Genomic DNA, 23,626 nt, shown 5'->3' on the forward strand with positions numbered 1-23,626 from the left:
GTAGTCGTAGCCTGCTTGGTTTTGCGCAAAAACAGATCTGCAGGAATGATTCAAATGGGATCATGACTCATGCAAATGAGTGTCTCATCAGCATATTTTTTGCCAAGAAAACTCGTAGTGTAGAAGTGGCCTATAAGTAATTCCTCCTCCTGCCGATACAGCCGTGCTCACTTTAATTTCCCATCACTTTACTTACTGCACCTACACATCTTGGCTGTAAAAGGGATGCAAATTAGACACTTCGTAATTGCAAATGAAGCGGGGATTTAAATCCCCCCCCACTTCATTCCTCTTAAAATCAGGAATAAGGGATCTTTCAGAAAAGGCTTTATGTTCCGAAAGATCCCCGTCTAGACTGGCGCTTTTTTCCGGCAAAGCTCCAAGCCAGAAAAAAGCAGCAGCCATGTTTATGCAAATGAAGCAGGGGGGATTTAAATCCCCGCTTCATTTGCAATTGCGCTGTGTCTAATTTGCATCCCTTTTATGGAAAAGGGATGCAGTTTAGACACAGCCCTTCAGAATTGCACTCCTATACTCGTGCTTACGATCACATGCTTCTGTGTCACGGATTCTCTATTGTTACCATCCCTTCCAATGGGTGCTTTGCTAGGACAGTCCTGCTGTTCTGTGTTGCCAGATCCCAGGGTTTTTTAAAAGAATTCTCTTTGGTGGTTTTTTGTTTGTGTTTTTTTTTTTCAAGGTCTGGGTCACTCTGCTGACCTCACCAGAGGTGGCTCCCTCCTGTGTTTCTGCAGGGGAACAGCTAATGCATGTTCATCCGGGTCTGTAAAACACCCATTTCCTGCACCGGGGCCACTGACTGAGATACAAAATCAAACATTATTATCATATATATAGTAGTCCAGTGTCTGAGAGTCTGTAACACCGAAATGCTGGCTGTTCCCTCTGGGCAGCGCTGTTGCTGAAATGTTGGCTGTTCCCTCTGGGCGGCGCTGTTGCTGAAATACTGGCTGTTCCCTCTGGGTGGCCCATGTTGCATGGGGAGTGTGGGGCCCAAATGGCCGCTTGCTCCCCTGTGGCAGCCTGGCTGAGTGGTGCAGAATTCAGCTGAGTGCCACGGTGGTAGAGGAAGGGGGGTGGGGTGGTGATGTGTGGCATGACAGCGGCTCCAGGCCCCGCCCCCTGGCTGTGAACATCACCACCCTGCCCCCCTTCACCTACCGCCATGGCGCTTGGCTGACTTCTGCGCTACTCAGCTAGGCCGCCACGTGGGAGCAAGTAACACAAGTGACCGTTTGGACTTCATGCTCCCCATGCAGCACAAAAAGCACGGAGCCCAAACGGCCATTTGGGCTCTGCAGTCCCCCAAGTGAGAGGCAGCAGGGGGAGGAGAAGAGAAAGAGAGAGACACTGAGAGAGGCAGTAGGCGTAGGAGAGAAGACTGATGTGGAGGAGAGACCTGAAAATCCCATCTTATGACGGGCTAATTGGCTAGTCATATATATAGTAGCCCAGTGTCTGAGAGTCTGTAATGCTGAAATGCTGGCTGTTCCCTCTGGGCAACCTGTGCTGCACGGGGAGTGGAGGGCCCAAACGACCACGTGCATAGCTTGCTCCCCCATGGTGGCCTGGCTGAGCGGCGCACAAGTCAGCCAAGCACCATGATGGGAGGGGAAGGGGGCGGGGTGGTGATGTACATGGCCAAGGGGCGGGACCTGAACGAGCGTGCATCCCCGACGGAGACAGAGGAGAGCGGAGGAGACAGAGAGGAGGCGGAGGAGAGCAGGGGTGGGGGGAGGCAGTAGGAGAGTGAGAGAGAGAGAGAGCGAGAAACCGGAGGCTCAGGAGAGAAAAGCAAGATAGAAAGGGAACAGGACGTGGAGGAGAAACCCGGAAATCCTGTCTTGTGATGGGCTATTGGCTAGTTATCTTAAGAACTCTGATGTGGGTTGTGGCACTAATGCTGCTTTGCCATGACAGGTATTTACATCTGAATGTCTGCAGTTCCCTGTCTGTGCATGTTATGGAGAAACAGCATTAAGGGGTTGTCTGCCTGTGTAGACGTAGCCTTGCTGTGTAGACGTACCCTAAGACACCAGCTCCCCCATTCCCAACCTATTCCACACAGGTCTCCAAACAGCCCTCGGGTGGGACAGACTCTGGGTCCCTGCTGCCCTGGGCTGAATGTGCCCAGTGCCCAGCAGTGACAGGCCCATGTCCCACCCCACAGCCCTGAGGCAGCCAGTCCCCAGGGAGGTGACAGCTCCAGGAAACACTTGAGGTCAGATTGTGCCATGAATGGAGAATTCCTAATTTTTTTATTAAGAAGTGAGAAGCTCAGGATGGAGTTTACCAGAGAATTTTGTGCCCAGCCTGTGACCTTCCCCTCACATCTGGCTGCAGAGCCTTGTGGAGACGTGGTGCCAACATCAGCTCCAAGCCCTTTCCCTGCGCCGTGCAGTGTGAGGGGATGCTGCAGCCTCACTGCTACTGGCAGGGTGTTCGCTCCTGCAGGGTCAACATGTGCAAGGCACCAAGCTGGGAACCTCCCATCCCAGGTGCTGTGTGGCTGGGTTCCCCATGAAATGAGCACGTCCTTAACTCACAATGAGGTGAGTGTCCAGAGCCACTCACAGACTTGCAATGAAACTACAATTTGGGGGAACAACCCTCTTTCTCCCCACGAACGATGTCAGTGACACTGGGGCTGTGTCTAGACTACATGCCTCTGTCGGCAGAGTCATGTAGATTAGACACATAGGCAAAGGCAAATGAAGCCACGATTTAAATGATCGCGGCTTCATTTACATTTACATGGCTGCTGCGCTGAGCCGACAAACAGCTGATCAGCTGTTTGTTGGCTCGCGCGCTAGTCTGGACGTTCCCCCTGTCGACATCAAAGCCCTCTGTCGGCAGCCCCGTTATTCCTCGTGGAATGAGGTTTACCGGGGCTGCCGACAAAGGGCTTTGATGTCGACAGGGGGAACGTCCAGACTAGCGCGCGAGCCGACAAACAGCTGATCAGCTGTTTGTCGGCTCAGCACGGCAGCCATATAAATGTAAATGAAGCCGTGATCATTTAAATCGCGGCTTCATTTGCCTTTGCCAAAGAAACAAATCTACATGCCTCTGCCGACAGAGGCATGTAGTTTAGACGTACCCTAGGAGTGCCGCCATGGCTGTGTCTTTCTGAACATCCAGCCACCGGCCTGGGGCCAGCAGAGCAGTGAAAGTCAGCAGCAGCTGGTGTGTGTGAGCGGTAAGTCATAACATGTGAGAAACACACAGATAGGCTTGAGCTGAAGGGGGATTTTATAGGCTCTATTCTCTGCTTTATGTCTTTACAGCCTAAAGATCACAGCCCAGCCCCTTCCAGCCACAGATAAGAGCTGGAGAGATGTTACTTTCAAACATCGTAAAACCCCGTGGACCAGGGGTTCTCAAACTTTCTGATACCACAACCCCCATAAATTCTAAATGAATTTGTGTGACCCCCCCCCCCCCACTGCTCTGGGTCGCTTCCTCCCCCCTTTTCACCAGACTTCTTGTCCTATTGGGGTTCCTTCAAGGTGTTTGCGGTCCTCAACGCCCTTCCCCCCCACAGGCTTCTTCCCCCCCATCTCGTCCTCCTCTGTGCCTCTTTTCCACTCCTTGTCCCTTTGGTCTTTCATTCTTTCTCCTCTCCTCCTCCTCCTTCTCTAACCCCCCACGTGCCCTTATTTACCCCTGGGCATCCCTGACCCAATCCCCCAACCCACTGCCTGAGGGATCCTGCTCTCTCCCAGCTGGGGAAGTGATCAGTTGCCCAGCAACCATGCCCCAGCTGGCCCCTCACACATCCACTCCTGTGCCAGCCTCACTCTCCCGCCTCCTTGCCTCTTCCTGCACCTGAGCTGCACTACTGGAGTCCCGTGGCCCCGGCCACGCTGTGTGGCTTGCAGGCAACTGCCTTCTAACGCCCTGCCACTCTTTGTGGCCTGGGGGAGATGGGTCGCAAGTAAAAAAATGAATCCAGCTGTGAACCCCCTCTAGGTTGCTCATGACCCCCCTAGGAGTTGCGACCCACAGTTTGAGAAACGCTGCTATAGACAGAAGCGAAAGTAATTAAGTGGGCTTGCAGCATCTTAGGCACTACCACAAATATGTAACATGGGGTATTATGAGCTCTCGTGGGTACAACCCACTTCTTCAGATGAGAAGTGAAAGTAACAACCCTAACCCACTCCCCACCCCACTCCAGCTAACCCAGTCTCTTCCTGTTATTTTTTCTCTTTGGGCCAGTCCTGAACCCAGAATCACAGGGTATGTCTACATTGCAAAGTTAATTCAAACTAACAGACATTAGTTCAAATTAACTTTCATAGGCGCTACACAGGCAAACCGCTAGTTCGAACTTAATTTGAACTAGCAGAGCGCTTAATTCGAACTAGGTAAACCTCATTCTACAAGGACTAACGCCTAGTTCAAATTAAGTAGTTCGAATTAAGGGCTGTGTAGCCACTTAATTCGAACTAGTGGGAGGCTAGCCCTCCCCAGCTTGCCCTGGTGGCCACTCTGGGCACAACCAGGCAAACTCATCTGCCCCCCTCCCGGCCCCAGAGCCCTTAAAGGGGCACGGTCTGACTACGGTGCCTGTGCCAGGTGCAATCCTGCCAGCACCCAGCCAGCAGACCCTGCACCTGGCATGGCACTAGCCAGCCACACGCTGCCACCCAGCCCTCCCCCTCTTCCCGGGACCAGGCTGGCGGCTCCCAGGAGCCGGCCCGGGGCTGCAAGAGGCGGGCACCTACCTGGTCTAGTGCAGAGATCATGGACCTCATCCATGACCTCTGCACTAGGCACAGGAAAGTGGCCGTTTAGGACAGGAGAGCTGCCAACCTGGCCACCAAAGGCCACATGCAAACCCAGGAGCAGGTTTGCATGAAAATCAAGGTGGTCCAGTGAGACCCGCGAACCTGAACCCTGAGCTTAGAACATAAGAACGGCCGTACTGGGTCAGACCAAAGGTCCATCTAGCCCAGTAGCCTATCTGCCGACAGTGGCCCACACTAGGTACCCTGGAGGGGGTGGACCGAAGACAATGACCAAGCCATTTGTCTCGTGCCATCCTTCTCCAGACTTCCACAAAAAGAGGCCAGGGACACCATTCCTACACCCTGGCTAATAGCACTCCATGGACCCAGCCTCCATGAATTTATCTAACTTCTCTTTAAACTCTGTTATAGTCCTAGCCTTCACAGCCTCCTGCGGCAAGGAGTTCCACAGGTTGACTATTTGAAGAAGAACTTTATTTTATTAGTTTGAAGCCTGCTACCCATTCATTTCATTTGGTGTCCTCTAGTCCTTCTATTACGGGAACTAATGAAGAACTTTTCTTTATGCACCCTCTTCATACCACTCATGATTTTATAGACCTCTATCATATCCCCCCTCAGTCTCCTCTTTTCTAAGCTGAAAAGTCCATCTTTTTAGCCTCTCTTCATATGGGACCTGTTCCAAACCCCTAATCATTTTAGTTGCCCTTTTCTGAACCCTTTCCAAGGCCAAAACATCTCTTTTGAGGTGAGGAGACCACATCTGTACACAGTACTCAAGATATGGCGTACCATAGTTTTATACTTCCTCTCCTCCTTCTTCCCCTGGCTTCCCCCTTCCAGCTCCCTCCTCCCAGGTTTCCCCCTCCCCTCTCCCACCCTCTCTCTTCCCCTCTCCCACCTCCTTTTCCCAGTCTCCCCAGAGGTTAATACCCCCCCAGTTTTGTTAAATAAAGAGAGTTTCTATTTTTGAACACACATGTCCTTTATTTTTTACATCAAGAAGGGGGGCTAGGGAGGGGTAAGTGAAAGGAGGTGAGGGAGGAATGGGGCATGAGCCCCTGATGGGGAGGACTGGGTTGGCTCTGCGGGCTCCTCGGGGTAGAAACTCTCCTGCAGCCCCCCGATTGACACCCCCCCCCCGGATGGCAGCCTGCAGCAAGTGCAGCCGGGCTGATGGCTGAGTGCTGTGATGTGCCGAGTGTGGGCACTCAGGGCACTCCAAGTCAGGACTGCTTTGCTGTCCCTCATCGAGGTAAACAAGCAAGCGGGGAACCCTGAGAACTGTCTGCCCGGGGTAGGGCTCGGGTCCCTTTAAGCACTGCCCTCGGCTAGCCTGAGACAGCAGCTCCACGCTCTAAGTCCTAACCTGATGCTCTGCTGGCACTGGTTCCAGCCAGCCTTAACCTCGTTTCAGGGTCTACTCAGTGTGGACATGCTAGTTCGAATTAGCAAAACGCTAATTGGAGCTAGTTTTTAGGTCTAGATGCACTATTTCAAATTAACTAATTTGAATTAAGTTAGTTCAAATTAGTGCTGTAGTGTAGACATACCCACAGTGAGTAAGTCTACACGACATCACTATTTTGAAACAATTCACTTTATTTTGAAATAATGAGGCGATAGTCCACACAGCAAGCCCATTGTTTCAAAATTGTTTAAAAATGACAGGCTTCTTATTCCAGACTAATAAACTCAGTGGTCTATGGGACTGGACAGGCCAGAGGCTGCCTAGAGCTGAGACCTGCAGCAACCTGCAGGGACACAGGGATGACGTGACAGACAGTCCACAGGAGAAGCTCATAAAGTCTTATTTGTGTGAGGCTACAGAATCTGATTCCAGGGCCCACAGTGGGATATTCCCTGCCCCCATCCCCGTCTCAGGGTCAGAGGCTGAGCTGGGATCCCAGCCCCACCCGGAACCAGGGTTGGATGCTCTGCCCAGAGACAAAGCCTGCCGGGAAAGTGTAGATCAGGGCCTTGTTGGCAGCATTGATAAATGTCACCTGCCTCTGGTCACAGTCCAGACAAACCCGGATCCTGCTGGGGACCAGGCTCAGGGGCAGGGGGGTCACAGGGTCAGTGAGAGCACAGAACTGATCCCCCCACCGCTCCACAGCCCAGATCCTCCCTCTGGGGTTATGGCTGTTCCAGTTCTCCCTATTTATACACTCTCTGGCCACCCCCACAGCCCAGTGTTGCTCATCCCCCACCTCCACCTCCCAGCAATGTCTCCCCGAGGTGAATCCCTCATGGCCCAGCACGCAGAACTCAGAATCAAATCTCTCTGGGTTGTTGGGCAGCTGCTGCCGAGTATCTGCCCATCTCACATGTTTCCGATCCCTAGACAGGCTGAGCTGGGGATTCGCCGTGTCTGGATCCAGAGTCACCGTCGCTGGGGAGAGAGAATCAGGGCGTGAGGGGCAGAGCTCAGCCCTGGGGGCGGCTGAGGCCATTTCACACCCTCCTCAGCAGCCCTGTTGTGGCTGGGACAGGCCTGGGCCCCAGGGAGCTGCCTCTGCCCTGAGCCCTGAGACTGAGCCGAGCTGTCACTGCAGCGCCTCAGCCGGGCAATGGGACCCGCTTCACTGGTTTCTTATTTCCCCACACGAGATTCAGCTCCCAGCTCCTCCTGTTGGGGCTGCTCCATCCCAGCAGCAGAGACACAGTCAGAAAAGTTTTAGTGGGGAGGGAGTTTCCCTCAGGGGTTTAAATTGGTACCTGCCTGAGACAGGGTAGATCAAACCCTGAGTCTAGACAAGGGCCATAGAGAATAATTCCTCTGGCTGCAGAGAAACCAGCCAATCAGGGGCCAGGAAGGCCTATAAGAAGAAGCTCCAGGACCGGAGACAGCTCAGTATCTCTGGCGCCCTAAGCTTGGGAAGGCTGCGTGACTGGCTAAGGAAGCAGCACCATGGAGAGCTCCCAGAGCTGACTAGAGACCAGGGTGAGCTGTGACAGAGCCCTGAGGGAAAGGCAAGGTCACTGCACCCAGGAGGGGAAGCTCTGGAGACCCCACTCTCTAGCTGGGAAGGGGAGGTGAACAAACAGAGAGAAGAGGGACACTAACAGAGGGCTCTGCCATGGGCCCCTGTTAGGTGTGTACCTGGGCAGGGTGTGACTCACACAGTGTGACTGGCTGAGTAACTGAAAAGGCTTTTTAAAGTGGCAGCGCAGGCACACGCACTCGGCCAGACGGAGGCGCTCATGAGTGGTGAGTGCCACCCTGTTACGCTGCCTCTTCTGCTCCCCCCTCACTGAAAGTTTCCTGGCTGTATCTCGCTGCTGGCAATGAACATCCTCCAGTGCCAGGCCAAGGGGCAGAGAGGAAGGGGCAGGATTGGGTGGGGCAGCCCATTCCCAGCCCAGAAACAGGGGGGCAACCTCAGAGAGAGAGAGAGAGTGTCCCCGTATCCCAGAAGCAGTGAGCCACTCCAATGGGAGAGCCCAGCCTGTCCAAAGCAAAGGCGGGATGTTGGATTACGGGGATGGGGGAGACCCCTGTGTCAGGGTAAAGGAGAGGGGGTGTCAGCCCAGAGGGCAGAGAGCTCTTGACTCATTCTTCCTTAAAAGGCTTGTGACTGTCTATCAAAACCTCAGGGTCAGAGTTAGGGGTTTTGGGTGCTGCTGAGGGAGAGGTTTCTGTTTAGCAGCGTGGGCATGAACTCAGCACCCAGCCTGGTGTCAGAGTCATTTGTTTGACTTCACATGGGATCTTCTCAGTATTTAATTATTTCACTTTTAGATTGTCAAGCGTCCTGGTCAGAGTCAAACTGATTTTCACTTGAGCTACAAACTCATTAAAATGTTTCCTGAGAAATCTGTCATAATTCAAAGACAATCTCCACGTACAAACTCACCTGGTGTGTATGCGCTTAGGGATTCCCCTCTCTGTGTCTCCGGTGCAAAGGGCAGAGTGTCTGGAGGGGAAAGGAGAAGAGAGGAGGTTTTCTGCTTTCAGATTTATAACTCTGATCTGACCTAGCCTGGCTCGAGTTTTGACAAAAAATCAGGCAGAGAGGCACAAAGACTCACCCTGTCTTCTCTATAGAGAGAAACTGATTTGAAACCTTCCTCCCGCCCTTTCAGTCCAGTGTCTCCCAACACAGGAGCCCACAGCCACCCGAGGAGATGCAGTCTGTGATGAGGGGAACTTAAATCTCCTTATCCCCTCCCATCCTCTGGACCTTAGCTTGTCCCATTAACCTACTGCCTTTGGCCAGACCCTAGACCAAGGGTGGGTAAGATATGGCCTGCAAACTGCTCTGCTGGGACCCACAGGCAGAGAGCAGCCCCATGCCTTTTGGCTGGAAACGACTAACCAATGGGAGCTGAGGGATTGGGCTGATGGTGGGGGCAGTGCAAAGAGCCTCTCCCTCCTCCGGCATTCGGAGAAGAGCCACATGAAGGGAGCAGACAGCAGTTCTGAGAAGTCTGGGGCTGTGACCGGCAGGGAGCCGGCTTTGGAGTCCTGCAAGTCTGCTGGCTGGGTGCTGCCTAGGTAAGCATCTCCCAGTCAGAGCCTGCCTCTGGGATCCCCCTCCTCCAAATGCCTGTCCCAGATCTCAATCCCCTCCTGCCCCAGGTCACCACACAAACCCTCTGCACCCTTCCTCCCCAGGTCACAACTCCCTCCAATACCCTGTACCCCGCCTGCATTCTTCCCCCAGGCTAGAATCCTCTCCTGCACCCATAGCCCCTCCAGGACCCTGCACTCCAATCTCCTGCCCCAGATCACAGTCCCCTCCTTCACCCAAACTCCCTTTCAGAACCTGCACCTTCTCCTGCGCCCCAGTCCTCCATCCCAAGCTCCTTTCTGCACCCACCTGGCTTCCCAGGCACCAAACCCCTTAGAAAACTCCATAGAAATCTGTGGCCATTGGCCACTGACCAGAATCTTGGAGTGGCCCCAGATCAATCATTATTACCCACCCCATCCTAGACCCAAATCTCACATTTAGTGTGAATGTAACTTTACACAGTTTGGTTCCTTTGGTGTTAACAGGATGGTAAGATTTGCTGGGTTAAGGCTCATAATTCTATACCCGCTGGCGTCTATTCACACAGCATCTCCACAAGGGGCCCTTGGCCTCCACAGACCGACACACCCGGGAATACAGTCCTTGTGCAGTGTGGAGACTGGAGATGGGAGACAATCAGCTCAAGGAGCCAGATTCACCCTGGTGGGCCAAAAGCTACAGGGGACCATTCCAGACTCCCCCAGTCCCTGGCCATGGAGCCCCGTGCCGACCTTGGCCCAGGCTAGGGGAGTCCTGAGATTTTGCCAGAGCAGCACCCCGGTTTCTGTGGCCCCACGCGGTTCCCACGTTGGGAGAGACCAAACATTAGGCCATTGGGACTCAGTGTTGCGACTGAGGGTGAGTCATGAATTAACGCGTGGCGTCCTCACACCTGTGTCTCGTTACACCTGCTCTGTTTGTCCCCTTTCCATCTTTCATTCAACCGATCTGTCCTTTCCCCCTCCCACAGCCTCGGAGGTTCCTCCCAGTTTCCCCTCTTAGATCCCTTCTTGGTACCTTCGCCCTCCCTCGGAGTCTCCATGGGAGCAACAGTTTCCTGGCAAAGTCATCGTCTCAAACCCAGTTCAGGAGAAATCTCCTCCGGCGGCTGCAATGTCCCCTTTTCACACCTAGAGAGAGAAAACGTCACATAGTGACACTGCACCGAGTGACTCAGTTCTCCAGCTCTGACCAGTGAGTCGCTGCTCCTGATGGGGCTGGAGTTAGAATCCCTCCAGTTCTCCCAAGCCCCCGAAACATTCCCCTCAAAACTCCCGTTCATATTTTTCAGCTCTGGCCTGGAGAGACGAAATGGGAATTGAGTCTTCATGGCCAATTCACTTCCTGGCCTCCAGGCGCTGAGGGGCAGGAGGTTCCCAGGGGAAGGACTGTAGGAATCTGCCCACTAGAGACTAGACTTTGACAGCAGCTCCCCCCTGCCCATGCAGCTCTGAGCATGGCCTGGCTGTGGCTCTTTGGCCCCCAAGCCAGGCTGGAAGCTGGTGCTGTAGGCAGAGAGCCCAAGGGGTGGGGACACAGGCAGGGGCAGCTCTCAGGGGTCCACCCTAGGCAGGTGAAGCCTCTGCAGCTCCCCACCGGTGCCCCAGGTCCCTGGGTTTGCTGGGCTGCAGCTACCAGCCTGGTCAGGGGGCCAAGCCTGGGCTGAAGCGCAGGAGGCCAGGACCCCTTGGGCCTCTCTGTCCCGTGCCCCTGTGTGTCCCACAGAGCAGAGCGGGGGCTGCTTTGCTCATGGTTACGGAGCCCCCTGCTGGCAGTGCCTGGCCTCCCAGGGGTGTGCTGGGAGCAGCTCGTTCCCTCCAATCCTGTCCAGGCAGCAGCAGGGACACAGTGTGCTTCAGTGCCGGGTGCCAGGAACATGCCTCCTGGAGCGCAGGAGAGCCTGGCTCTGCCTAGTGAGCAGTGTGGGGATGGCCAGCCGGGCAGCAGCAGAACCAGGGCTCCCTGCACCTGCCCAGAGGAAGGCGCCTGCAGGGCAGAGATGTATTTGGAGCCAGGGAGCAGGGGAGAGGATCTGTGAAATGGGGATATTCTGGGGCATGGAGAGGCTGAGTGTGAACAGGGAACATTGGAATTAACCCACATCCAGAGTGAGTCCTACCTTGTGTATCTGGACAGCCTTGTCCAGGAGCAGCACTGGGAGGGATCTGTGCTCGGGGGTCTCCAGCAAACCACACACACGGCTTCCCCCTCCTCCTTGCAGAAATGACTCAGGGTCTCTGTGCCTGGCGTGAGATCCCGCTCTCTGAGTTTCCCCGGGACGTTTCAGCAGAAGGAGCAGGGGAAGTGCTTCAGCTGGTTCTGTCCACTACTTCAAGCTGAAGGGGGATTTTATAGCCGCTATGCTCAGTTGTACGACTTTGCAGTTTAAAGGTCACAGCCCAGCCCCTTCACACAGCAGATAAGCGCTGGAGAGAAGATTGTTCTTTTAACCATCGTAAATCTCCATAGAAGTGAAAGTCACAATCCTTTCAATCATGTGACGGGGTGCAGTCACAGAAGACCCCTTGGGGCGAATCCCAGGGTGTGAACAAAGCCACTGACACTCAGCTCTTTGCACTTGGGGCTCCTCACCACCTGTTCCTGCAGGGCCAGCTCCCTGGTCTCCCCCAGCCAAGGCACCAAGCTGAGCTCACCTCCCCACACCCCAGACACACACCAAGGGAAATATAGGCACTGAATCCATTCAGGTCTCAGGAGACAGTTTCAGTCCCAGCACCTGGGAAACCCACCCCCCAACTGGGATCAGAACCCCACATGAACCATTCAGGCAAGCCCCCTTTAACAACGAAAGGAGGGTTACACACTGATTGCTCCTCCAGGTAACAATTATTGACACTGGGCCTGATATAAGTAAGAGTGATTTTATTAAGCACACCCAATAGGATTGAAGTGGTTGCAAGTGAGAACAGGAAGAGCAAATTAAATAGCAAATTTAAAATTACAGAACACGCAAAGCTAGTTCCAACACTAAAAGCTCAGTGCAAAGTTACCCTAAAACTGATCTTATTTTAGAAATGTAAAAAACGATGGTCCTGTAGCACTTTAGAGCACGTCTACACTATAGGACGAATTAAGCTACGCAACTTCAGCTGTGTTAATTGTGTAGCTGAAGTCGAAATACCTTAACGCGGCTTTTGGCGCTGTCCACACTGCAGGAAGTTGAAAGGAGAAAACTCTTCCTTCAACTTCCCTTACTCCTCATGGAAGCAGGACAACTGCCATCGACTGGAGCACCCGTCTAGATTTGCATTAGCGTGTCACAAGACCTGCTGTTAGAGACTAACCAAAAATATACAGACAGTATCATGAAGAAAGCATCATGGGCTTTTTTGGGGCAGGTGACAAATATGGAGCAAGAGGCACAGAAGTTCATATAAAAAGCAGAAAAAGCGGGGAGAGAGGGAGGGGAAAAAACCTGTCAATTAAAGTGTCCATGCTTAATGAGGCTAATGGAGTGGGCTGTAAGTGTCCAATTCTCAGTGGCAGATTTAGAGTTAGTGGGGCCCGGAGTTATGAAGGGGACGCAGCCAAGAAAAAGAACATTCACTCTTCCTGCCTCTCCTACTTTTCATTCTGTTTTCTTCATCCTCCTTCTATATTATAAGTGATGGGAAGTAAATGAAATAACGGGAGGCACTTTGATTGTTTTTGTATCTGACTTTTTTTTTCACGGAGCACTTGAAAATTGCTGAGGGTCTTGGTGGACCACTTAATGATCTTTCCAAATATTGTCTGCATCATGAGCAAGCTCTTGTCACGTGTCAGAGGGGAGCCGTGTTAGTCTGTAACTGTAAAAACTTAAAAAACAACTAATGTTCCTGCAGCTAATGAAAAATGAAGCCAGTATCATGAACTTTCGTGGACACGACCCACTTCTGCAAATGAATGGAGCAAGGGGTACAGAGTTACAAAGGAGACAGGGACAGGGTATTAGGGTTTGAGGTCAATCTACCAGAGTTACAAAGGAGAGGGGGATAGGGTATTGGGGTTTGAGGTGGATCTTGCAGAGTTACAAAGGAGACAGGGACAGGGTATTGGGGTTTGAGGTGGATCTTGGGGTACGTCTAGACTACAGAGTTTTGTCGACAGAAGTTTTGTCGACAGATACTGTCGACAAAGCTTCTGTCGACAAAGAGCGTCTACACTACATTCAGTTCTGTCGACAAAAGCAAGCTGCTTTGTCGACATGGCAGTGTAGACGCAAGGACAGTTTACATGCAATAATACCTTCTGTCGACAGAACTCTGTCGACAGAAGGCGTTATGCCTCGTAAAATGAGGTTTACCAGCGTCGACAAAACTTAAAAGTGGCGGGAAACCTCAAACAGAAAATTCCTTCCTTATTTCAGATTAAGCCAACTGGACTATCATTATTCTGGACTAAGCCTATCGGAATAATATAGTCTGATATAGCTGACACACACACACTCCCTGTTAAAACAACCCTTCTAACCCTGTCAATACATTACAGTGATAACATTTCTACGGGGTTTTACAATGTTTGAAAGTTACAACTCTCCAGCACTTATCTGGGATTGGAAGGGGCTGGGCTGTGATCTTTAGGCTGTAAAGTCATAAAGCGGAGAATAGAGGCTATAAAATCCCCCTTCAGCTCAAGCTTAACTTTGTGTTTCTCACGTGTTATGACTTACCGCTCGCACACACCAGCTGCTGCTGACTTTCACTGCTCTGCTGGCCCCAGGCCGGTGGCTGGATGTTCAGAAAGTCACAGCTATGGTGACACACCCAGTGTAACTGACATAGCTCCGGGGGGTTAGTTCCCCCCAAATTGTAGTTTCGCTGCAAGTCTGTGAGCAGCCCTAGACACTCATCACATTGTGAGGTAAGGACACGTTAATTTCACTGGGGACACATCTACACAGCCCCTGGGAGGGCAGGTTCTCTGCTTGGTGCCTGTGCACACACCAGCCCTGCTGGAGTGAGCACCAGGCCAGCAGCAGCAAGAAGGGAGCAGTTTGCACGAGCTGCTGGGATACGATCCAGGCCAACCACTGGCTGGACACTGCTGTGTGGTCAGAACCTGAGTTTAAGCTTTTGTGTTCTTGTTTGATTGTTTGCTTCCCCCTTATCCCTTCACTCCCTCTCTGCCCCTTTCCAACCCCTGCTCCCAATCCCTTGCTTATGTAACTCCTGCTTCCTCCTTTCTTATCTGTCTCCAGCTCCTCCTCCTGGCCTTCCCTTTCCCTGCTGCACCTGGGCTTGCCCCGTCTCTGGATCGGAAACGTGTGAGATGGGAACGTACGTGGCAGTCACTGCCTGACACCCCAGCAAGATTTGACTCTGAGCCCTGTGTTTTGGGCTGTGAGGGATTCACCTTGGGGAGACATTGCTGGGAGTTGGAAGTGGGGGATAGGCGACACTGGGTTGTGGGGGTGGTCAGAGAGTCAATGAATAGAAAGGGATGGACCAGCCTTAGCCCTGGGCTGTGGGGCAGTGTGAAGATTAGAACCAGACTCTCACATCCTCCAAGGAGACCCTCTTGCCCCTGAGCCAGGCCCCCCACAGGATCTGGGTCTGGCTGGACTGTGACCGGGGGCAGGTGACATTTGTCAATGCTGGTTCCAAGGCCCCGATCTTCACGTTCCCGCCGGGCTCCCTCCCCGAGAAGACAATCTGACCCTGGTTCTGGGTGGGGCAGGGCTCTTCCAAAAGAGGAAGTTTTCCAAAATTTGGCCCAGAGTAAACAGACCAAATTTCGGAAAAGCCTCTTCCAAAAAAACAATCGGAAAAAGATATGCAAATTGTGGAGTATAATTTGCGTCCCTTTTTCCAACAAAAACGGCAGTCTAAATATAGCCTTAGTGAATAAACAACATCTGCATCACTAACCTTTTTCTGAGAGACCTCCCACCCAAGTACTAAATATAAAGCTGCTAGTCGTACCAGGGCTGAGAACGTCAGGGCTACATCTAGACTGGCATGATTTTGTGCAAATGCTTTTAACAGAAAAGTTTTTCCACTAAAAGCATTTGAAGAAAAGAGCATCTAGATTGGCACGGATGCTGTTGCGCAAAAGCATCTGTGGCCAGTATAGATGAGATTTTGCGCAAGAAAACTCCCGTGGCCATTTTCGCCATCAGGGCTTTTTTGCGCAAAACAGTTCTTCCCTGTCTACACTGGCCCTCTTGTGCAAAAACATTTGCGCAAGAGGGCTTATCCCTGAGTGGGAGCGTCAGTGTATTTGCGCAAGAACACCGACAATCTTACATTAGATCGTCAGTGTTCTTGAGCAAATTCAAGTGGCCAGTGTAGAAGGCTGGCAAGTTTTTGAGCAAAAGTGGCTGCTTTTGCGCAAAATCTTGCCAGTCTAGACGCAGCCCAGGGGCGTAGTTACAAAGGGAAGGCACTTCTGAGTTCAGGAGGAATGTTGGATGTGCCCAGAACACAGGCCTGGTTCATGCAGTCGAATGGAGCAATGTTCAGTTTGTGGGACTGGAGGATATTTGGATGCATGTTGTAAAACCGTCCCACCTAATGAAGACAAGTTGAGGAGCCTTTTTTGTTCTTTTGTTTCACCCTTGGTTTCTGTGTGGGGCTCACCAGGGCAATATTACTGTCTTCTTTAAAAACATGTGCATGGCTGTTGAAAACAGCAATTCCGGCCCCAGTGAGTGCTGGGAAGGTGCCAGCATTTGTTGCTCAATCTTATGCTATTTTTGTCCACAGCAAATGGCAGTAGGTCAGTGTCTGATTTGGGAGAAATGATGTAGCATCCACCCAAACTGAACTTGAGCCCCCCTGAATTGTGAGGGTGTTCAAAGCTGGATGGCAGGTCCTAGATGCATTTCCTGAATATTAGCTATCGCTGGAAAGGAAAAGCTGATTTCAAATTCCATTGCTGAGAAGTGGGGCAGCCAACCGAGGCCACCAGCATCCCTAAACCAGTGTGGGGGAGACCTCTGAGGGTGAAATCTGGGCCAAAGTCTTTGACTCCCCTGTGCACATGTGTTCCCCATTCACAGTGGCTTTTAGCAGCCAGCTCTTCATTCACAACAAGCATGTGGCCTATATGCATAGGTACCAAGTTTCTATAGAAAAGGCCTTGATACAAAGTTGTACATGGAAAGACTTAATACAGGGTTATATGAAAATGATTAAGTCAGAGATTTACGATGACTTCAGAGATGTATCTACACAGGCCTCAGAGGGGTTTCCCCGGGAACATCTGGGGTGAAGGACTTGCTGGCAGCTCGTGTATGTGAGGCACAGAGCCAAGGGAAGTAGCTGTGAATGTGATCTTGGCAGGAACCTGAGAGAGCGCTGGCTTCAGGCCCAGGGTTCCCTGGAAAGCAGATGTGCAGTTCTGCACGAGGAAACTTCCAGGATTTTTCTTTCTGCTGTATTTAAAAGACAGGAATTTCTGGGCTTTTTTTTCAAATAATGAAGTTTGCACCAAAGAAACCCCCGACTCCTACAATCAGTGTCCCCTGCCAGTGGCAGAACCAGGTGAGGCCCCAGACACTGGCTGGCGGCTGAGGCCAAAGGCACCAGGATACAAGCAGCTTTGGGATCTAGCCCCAGGGCAGCAGACATGCAGGTGGGGATGTTTGCAGGGAGCCCGGCAGCACAGAGCCTGTGCGGAGAAGCCGGTCGCTGCTTCCTGTGGACTTCAGCATGTGCAGCTCTGTGGGCTGAGAAATCCCCAGTGTTCCGGCTCTCCGAGCCAACGCGCCTCCCCCAGAGTCAGGCACACCCAGCATGGCCCCTGGCTCTGTTAACCCCCCACAGCACTAGCCCTCACCATAACTATAGGCTCAGCACTGGCACAAGGACAGAACATGGATGGGAAAACTGGGACTGCTGGAATGGGCTACGTGGCGAGTGGGGGAGGGGGAGGATTATTTCTGTCTCTGGAGTTTTACGATGTTTAAAACGTTGATCTCCTCTCCAGCCCCCAGCTGCTGTGTGGAGGGGCTGGGCCGTGACCTTGGCGCTGCACAGCTGAGAACAGTGGCCATAAAATCCCTCTTCAGCTCAACGTTTACTCCTCACTGGGCCTTGCTGCCAGTTTTGTGCCATGTCTCTAGCTCACACCCGCTGCCTCTGACCGTAACCCAGGGAGCCCCTGGAGCCCTGCAGGTCCCTGGCCAGTGGCTGGAAGTTAGACACAGCCAGGCCAGCACAGCCAGTGTGACTGACGCAGCGCGGGGGTCCAGTGCCCCCAGCTGCGGTTTCACACCCTGTCTGTGTGTGGCTCTGGCCATTCACCTCGCTATGAAGTAAGAACGTGCCGGGTGGACTGAGGGCACCGATCCCAGCTCGCGAGGTACCTGGGCACACACTGACCCTGCTGGAGCGAGCGCCCGGTCAGTAGCAGTGCGGCTGCAGCAGCGAGGGAGGGTTTGCGTGAGCTGCTGGGATACGATCCAGGCTGGCCAGTGGCTGGAACCCTGCCCCTGCGTGGCCAGACCCTGAGCTTAAGCTTTTGTGTTCTTGTTTGTTTCTTTCCCCATTTTCCCTTCATTCCCTCTCTGCTCCTTTCCACCCCCCTGCTCCCCATCCCTCCGTTATGTAACTTCTGCTTCCTCCTTTCTTATCTGTCCCTGCTGCACCTGGGCAGCTGATCTGGGACCTCCCTTGGTCAACAGAGCCATTTCTGATACAGAGAGAACAAAAGTCCAGAGATCAAAGCAGCTTTGGCCAAAGCGACTCCTGTATGGGGAAGAGGAAACCGAATGCCCCGTCTGTCTTGTATCTGACAGAACAAGGGGGCACCACGTCTACTGAAATATGGAAAAACTCAGACCACAGGCTCTTAAACCAGGCAGAGAATTTGAGAGTCGTTTCTGTGAGGAACAGGGGGACGCCGTGTGTGTGGTTTGCTGGAGCACAGATCCCAGCAGGCGCTGGTCCCTGTAACCCTTCTGCTGGATAGGGCCGGCAGCAACCAGGGCCAGGTTCAATATCTAGGGGTTCAGCTCACATAGAACCAGCTTGAGCCGCCAATTAGTAGCCTGGGAAATTCACGTACCCCTGGGCGCCTCTGAGAGGCAATGCTTCCCCACTCACCAGCACAGAGTCTGAGTGTAGAAAATAAACTTTTAATGAAAGAGAGAGAGAAGTGACATGGCATGAACTTGGGAAAACACCACGAACAGAGTTCATAAGGCCCCACGAGCAACCGTCCCAGCTCAAATGGATTGAGCAATGTCTTTTGCTTCTCAGGCTCACCAGTCCAGCAAGGTGAGGGTTCCATTCACTTACCCAAACTTTCCCGTACCCCACTTCAAACGCCCCACTTACAGCTCTGCCCAGTCAGTGCAGACCCAGACACATCACCCTGATGACTTCCTTCAGAGAGCCTGATGTGATGCCACCTGTGTGCTGCCCCTGCTACCCGCTGGCCGTTCCCTCCAGCCCCTCCGCTGACTCATGAGGGTCACAAGAATGAGTGTGAGAAGGAGCCTCGTTGGAGCGTTCTCTTTTCCCACCAACTAACTGACCTAGCGGAGAGATGTCTCTGTGACAAAGGTAAGAATTGGTAAAAGGTGGGGTTTGGTGACATCAGGGGAATTAGCTCAAGTGGTAGAGTGCTTGCTTAGCATGCAAGAGGTAGTGAGATCGATACCCACATTCTCCAGTGGGTGGGGAGTTCCCTGTTCTTTTTCTACAAGCAGAGCCAGGCAGAGGGCAAAGTGCCTCCAGTGGCCCCTCCCTCTTCCTACTCACTCCCCTCAAAAGCCACCACGGCTTAGTTCCAAATCTGTAAACCCCATTGAACAAGGGATAGCGCCTCTTCCGAAATAGCTACTTTGCAATAGCCGGAGTGTGGATGCTCCATCGCTGCTAGTTCAAAATAGCTCCTGCCCAGGGCCAGTCAAAGTAATTACTCCCCAGTGCCTCCTGGGGCTCTAAGTCAAGGTAGAGCATCCACATTAGGGGTTCCTGATTCGGACCAATTTTGAGCCTTCCCTGTAGTGTGGACGCGCTACTTTGAAACAAGCTATTTAAATGTTTTCTTTCAAAATAGCTTTAAAAGTAAATGCGCTGTGTCGACGAACCCTGAGAGCTGAGTGAAGGGGGAGGCAGGCCCAGGGGGAGAAGGCTCCATGACTGTGTCAGAGGGAGGCTCTGCCCTGGCCAGTGGGGAATCGTTGCCTCTCCGAGTAGCCCTGGCCTGGTGCCTCAGAAAGGTAACGATTCCCCACTGGCCAGGGCAGAGCCTCCCTCTGACACAGTCATGGAGCCTTCTCCCCCTGGTCCTGCCTCCCCCTTGACTCAGCACTCAGGGCACGTCAACACAGCTGCTGTTCAGAGTCCTCTGGTGCTGCCAGGGAGGGGCCTCACTGCAAGAGCCGCCTGGGCAGGTTCCTGCCACAGAGACACGTCCCAGAGCAGGACGGATGCTCAGACCGACACTGAGTGTTGCTCAGCGCTGGGGTGAGACAGGGAAGGAGAAAAGGGTCTAACGGCGCCTGCAGCCTTTCAGAACAGCCCCTGGCCCCACCCCAAGTACCCTCTGCCCCTGCTGGGTTCCGCTGGACTCAGGCCTCCCCAGTGCCAGCCTAAGGGCTCTGGGGAGACATGGCAGCTGTGGTGCTGGGTTGCTGCACAGCTTAGAGGAGGGGTGGGCAATGAGTTTTCATGGGGAACTGCTCCCAGGGCTGCACTTTTCCATGCTATTAACGGGGGCAGGGGGGGTCTGGGTTGCAGGTTGGTGCAGACAGGAGCTTGGGGCAGAGGACTGGGGTGCAGGAATGGTTGCAGCATGTTGGGTTGTGACTTGGGGCAGAGGATTGGGGTGCAGGATCTGGGAGGGATGAGGGTTCAGGGGGGCAGAAGGTTTGGTTTATGTGGGGTACCTGTGGGTTGAGGGAAGGGAGGGGCTGGGGTGCCAGAGGCAGGCTCTGGCTGGGAGACTTACCTGGCTCACTCCCAGCCAGCCTGGGTGAATAAGAGCTTGTGGGGACTGGCCAGGGCTTCAAGCAGGCAGCTCCTATTGGCCACAAACAAGCCTGGAGCAGGGACCAGGCATGAAGCCTTTTCCTCTACAGCTGAGAGACACAAAGAGCCCAGCAGCCCCTTCTCTCAGCTGTGCGTGGGGGCAGGGTGAGCAGGGAATCTGCCTGAGGCTTCTTGCTGCCATGTTGGGTGGCTTCATGGGCTGGATCCAGCCCGCTGGCCTGTATTGCCCAGGCCTGGCTTAGAGGGAATCTGGGCTGTGGGGGAGGGGCGCTGTGGACAGGCCAGTCTGGCCTTCCTGGGCAGGGCATGACGACATGTGGCCCAGCTACACAATGTCCCAGACAGAGAATTACAGGCCAGACAGGCCTCTTATCACAGCCAAAGTAGCTCAGTGGGGAGAGCGTTAGACTGAAGATCTAAAGGTCCCTGGTTCAATCCCAGGCTTTGGCATGTGCTAATAGGGGCTAATTACTTCAAGTTGATGGGTTTGTTTAAAGCTGTCATCACAAGCTGCCCTGCAGGAGGAAAGTTGAGTTGCAGTGTCACTTGGGGGAAATCTGGTAAGGCCACAAGAAATACTCCCAGTTGGCCTGGCTGGAACATGGCACCACATGAGCATGTTGCTGGCACTAATGTGGTCCCCTGGGCCTGAGGAGTGAGGAGTGTAAGAGTAAGAGTTGGGGGGCCCCTCTGAGTGTGGGGTGGGGCTGTCTGTTGGAGGGACACACACTGGCCTGGCCCCTCCCTTGCTTTGTAGGACAGGGCCTCCTGCTGTTCCTTGGCTACTCAGTTGTTGGGCTTATCCAAGCAGCAGGAGCTGTGTGTTTACCTGGGGAGCCACAATAAGATCAGAGCTCCCCCCATTTCTGCTTGGCTTTGAACTAGGAGCCTTTTGCATTGTGCATATTAAGCAAACAGCAAACCCCATAACCACCACACCACAGAAACATAAACATACTTGTCAGTTCTTGTCAGTTTTTTTCTGTACATAAACTTGGACAAATATTCTGTTACTAATTCTTTGGCCAAGGCCTTGGGGAAAGTTGCAGAGCTAGCGCAGGAAACAAGACCCGCGCCCCCCTCCTCCCCACCCCACACCCACACCCACACCCACACCCACACCCACACACTACTTCTCTAGACCTTTGCTCCCAACACAGGGCCGGGGGGGGGGGGGGTGACCCACATCACATCCCCAACATTTCTGCCCTTAATAGATGGACCTTTGTGGGCAGCCCCAGACGCTCCATCCTCTGAACAACTATCACACACTGGAGCAGGGCAGCCCCCAGGGGTAGGGCTGAGCCATGGGGTGCTGGGCAGGGGGCAGAGGCTGCAGGAGCTGAGAGTTTCCCTAGAGCTCAGGGACCCACGATGAGGCCCCATGTCCCACGTCTCTCTCGGAAGGTGCAGAAAGCGATTGACTGGGGATGGGGAGAGTGGCTCAGGGGTTGTGCAGCTTGTTGCCCTGGTTAGGGGAGTGGCCAAAACACAGGCCTCGCTGTGAGCAGGATTTGAACCTGCGCAGGGAAACCCTATTGGATTTCGAGTCCAACGCCTTAACCACTCAGCCATCACAGCTCTGAGTGTAGCAGTGCCCCGGGGCCAGGGAAACTGGTAACTAATCCCAGTGCCCAGGCCTGACATCACCTGCCCCATAGAATTCACATGGGAAACCTGGATCCCTGAGCACAGGAGGAGCTTGGGGGCTCATTGCTGGGCCGTGGGGTGAAGCATCAAACCAGCCCCCTCCTGTGGGCCTGTGAGTGTTGCTGTCCCTGCTGTACAGACAGGGCCATGGAGCCAGGGAGAGGTTCACTAAATGGGCCAAGGTCACCCAGTGAGTTAGAGCCCAGCTCTGCCCCCAGCGTCCTGCCCCACCCACCGATGTGCTGACTCCCTGGCTGCCAGGGGGCTGTTTGCATTGGCCTCTTTTGTTTTCTTTTCTGCTGTGAGACATTGGGACAGTTGGCCAGGGCATCCCGCAGTTCCCATCTCCCTCTGTGCAGGGGCTGTCCAGAGCCCCGACTAGCAAACGCTGACACTGCTGTTAGGTCCAGACCAGAGGGGAGTGTTTAAGGGTTATTTCGGAAGAAGGGTTTTCTCCCCAAATAACTGCATCTAAACAGTGTTTTTTATTTCAAAATAAAGTATTTTGAAACAGCGCCCGGACACGATTATGCAAATGTAGCGCAGGATATTTAAATCCCGGTTTCATTTACAATTTTGAATGTCTCCATTTGCATCCCTCTCCTGAAGGAGACTGCAAGTGTCCACATGTCCTGGGTGTTGCAACCTCCCAGCACTCACCTGATGTTCCCTCCCCGCTGCCTGAAGACGTTTGGGAGTCCTCCTGCGTCTCCTGGCGCTGCAGGTCATCAGCGTTGTCATCCTGAAGCTGCAGCCGCTGCTGCCCAGGTGTCTCCATCCCAGACTCCACAACTATCCCTGGAGACAGGGGCTCCCCACACCCCAGGATTCGGTCCAGTTCCTCACAGTATGCACAGTGCTGTGGTGCTTCCCCAGAGCGGGATCTGCCCTCACGGGCTCTCACATACCCCTCCCGCAATTCGTTGACCTTGGGTCTGACTTGGTCTAGGATGCAGGGGGGGGAGGTGGCCTTTCTCTGCAAGGCCATCAGCCATTGGGCCATATGTTAGATAATTTCATGGAGGTTAGGTCCATAAAAGGCTAGTAGCCAGGGGATAAAATGGTGTCCCAGGCCTCTGTTTGTCAGAGGCTGGAGAGGGATGGCAGGAGACAAATCGCTTGATCATTGTCTTCGGTCCACCCCCTCCGGGGCACCTGGTGCTGGCCACTGTCGGCAGACAGGACACTGGGCTAGACGGACCTTTGGTCTGACCCAGTACGGCCGTTCTGATGTTCATATGTTCACAAATGTCCACATTCCTCCTCCTGGACTGCCGGGCCTGCAGAGACTCCCCCTCGGATCACAGCTCCAAGAGGGTCTTTACCTCTGGCCCAGACACTGACAGTGCCCAGTGTTTCTGCCCCTTGCTTGGTCCTGTGACCAGGGCTGGATTAAGGCCTGGGCTAGCCGGGCAGCCGCCCTTTATAGCTGCCATCAGGCGCCGCGTGCCCGGCTCCCGGATTGCGGGCTGCAGTAGCTCCCAGCAGCCACCCTGCAGCGGCTGCCCGGGGGGAGGGGACATGCTAACCCCTGCAGCACCGGTCAGCAGCGCCTTTCTCCCCATGGCTGCGGGGCTCTGCATGGCCACTGGTGGTAGCCGGGCTGGGCCAGGCACGTGCATCCTGCCACTGCCAGCTCCGCGCATGCGCCCTCCCCCAACCCGGGGCGCAATTGAACTGTCAGCCTGGGGCACCGGAATGGCTCGGTCCAGCCCTGCCTGTGAAGTGTCCCTGG

General features: G+C 53.6%; 1 protein-coding gene, 2 non-coding genes and 1 pseudogene across 6 annotated transcripts in view; 2 read left to right on the plus strand and 2 right to left on the minus strand.

Moving 5' to 3' along the window:
* Nucleotides 1-23,626, plus strand: part of LOC142824070 (zinc finger protein RFP-like) — a 246,383-nt gene that overhangs the window by 147,686 nt on the left and 75,071 nt on the right. The window lies entirely within an intron of this gene.
* Nucleotides 6,475-7,231, minus strand: LOC149521371 (butyrophilin subfamily 1 member A1 pseudogene; annotated as a pseudogene).
* On the plus strand, nt 20,619-20,691 carry TRNAF-GAA (transfer RNA phenylalanine (anticodon GAA)). Its single transcript has one exon. It is a non-coding gene; the product is annotated as a tRNA-Phe (tRNA).
* TRNAS-AGA (transfer RNA serine (anticodon AGA)) lies at nt 21,741-21,822 on the minus strand. Its single transcript has one exon. It is a non-coding gene; the product is annotated as a tRNA-Ser (tRNA).

This window comes from Pelodiscus sinensis, chromosome 28, assembly GCF_052426305.1.
Source record: "Pelodiscus sinensis isolate ZL-2025 chromosome 28, ASM5242630v1, whole genome shotgun sequence".
Lineage (NCBI taxonomy): Eukaryota > Metazoa > Chordata > Testudines > Trionychidae > Pelodiscus > Pelodiscus sinensis.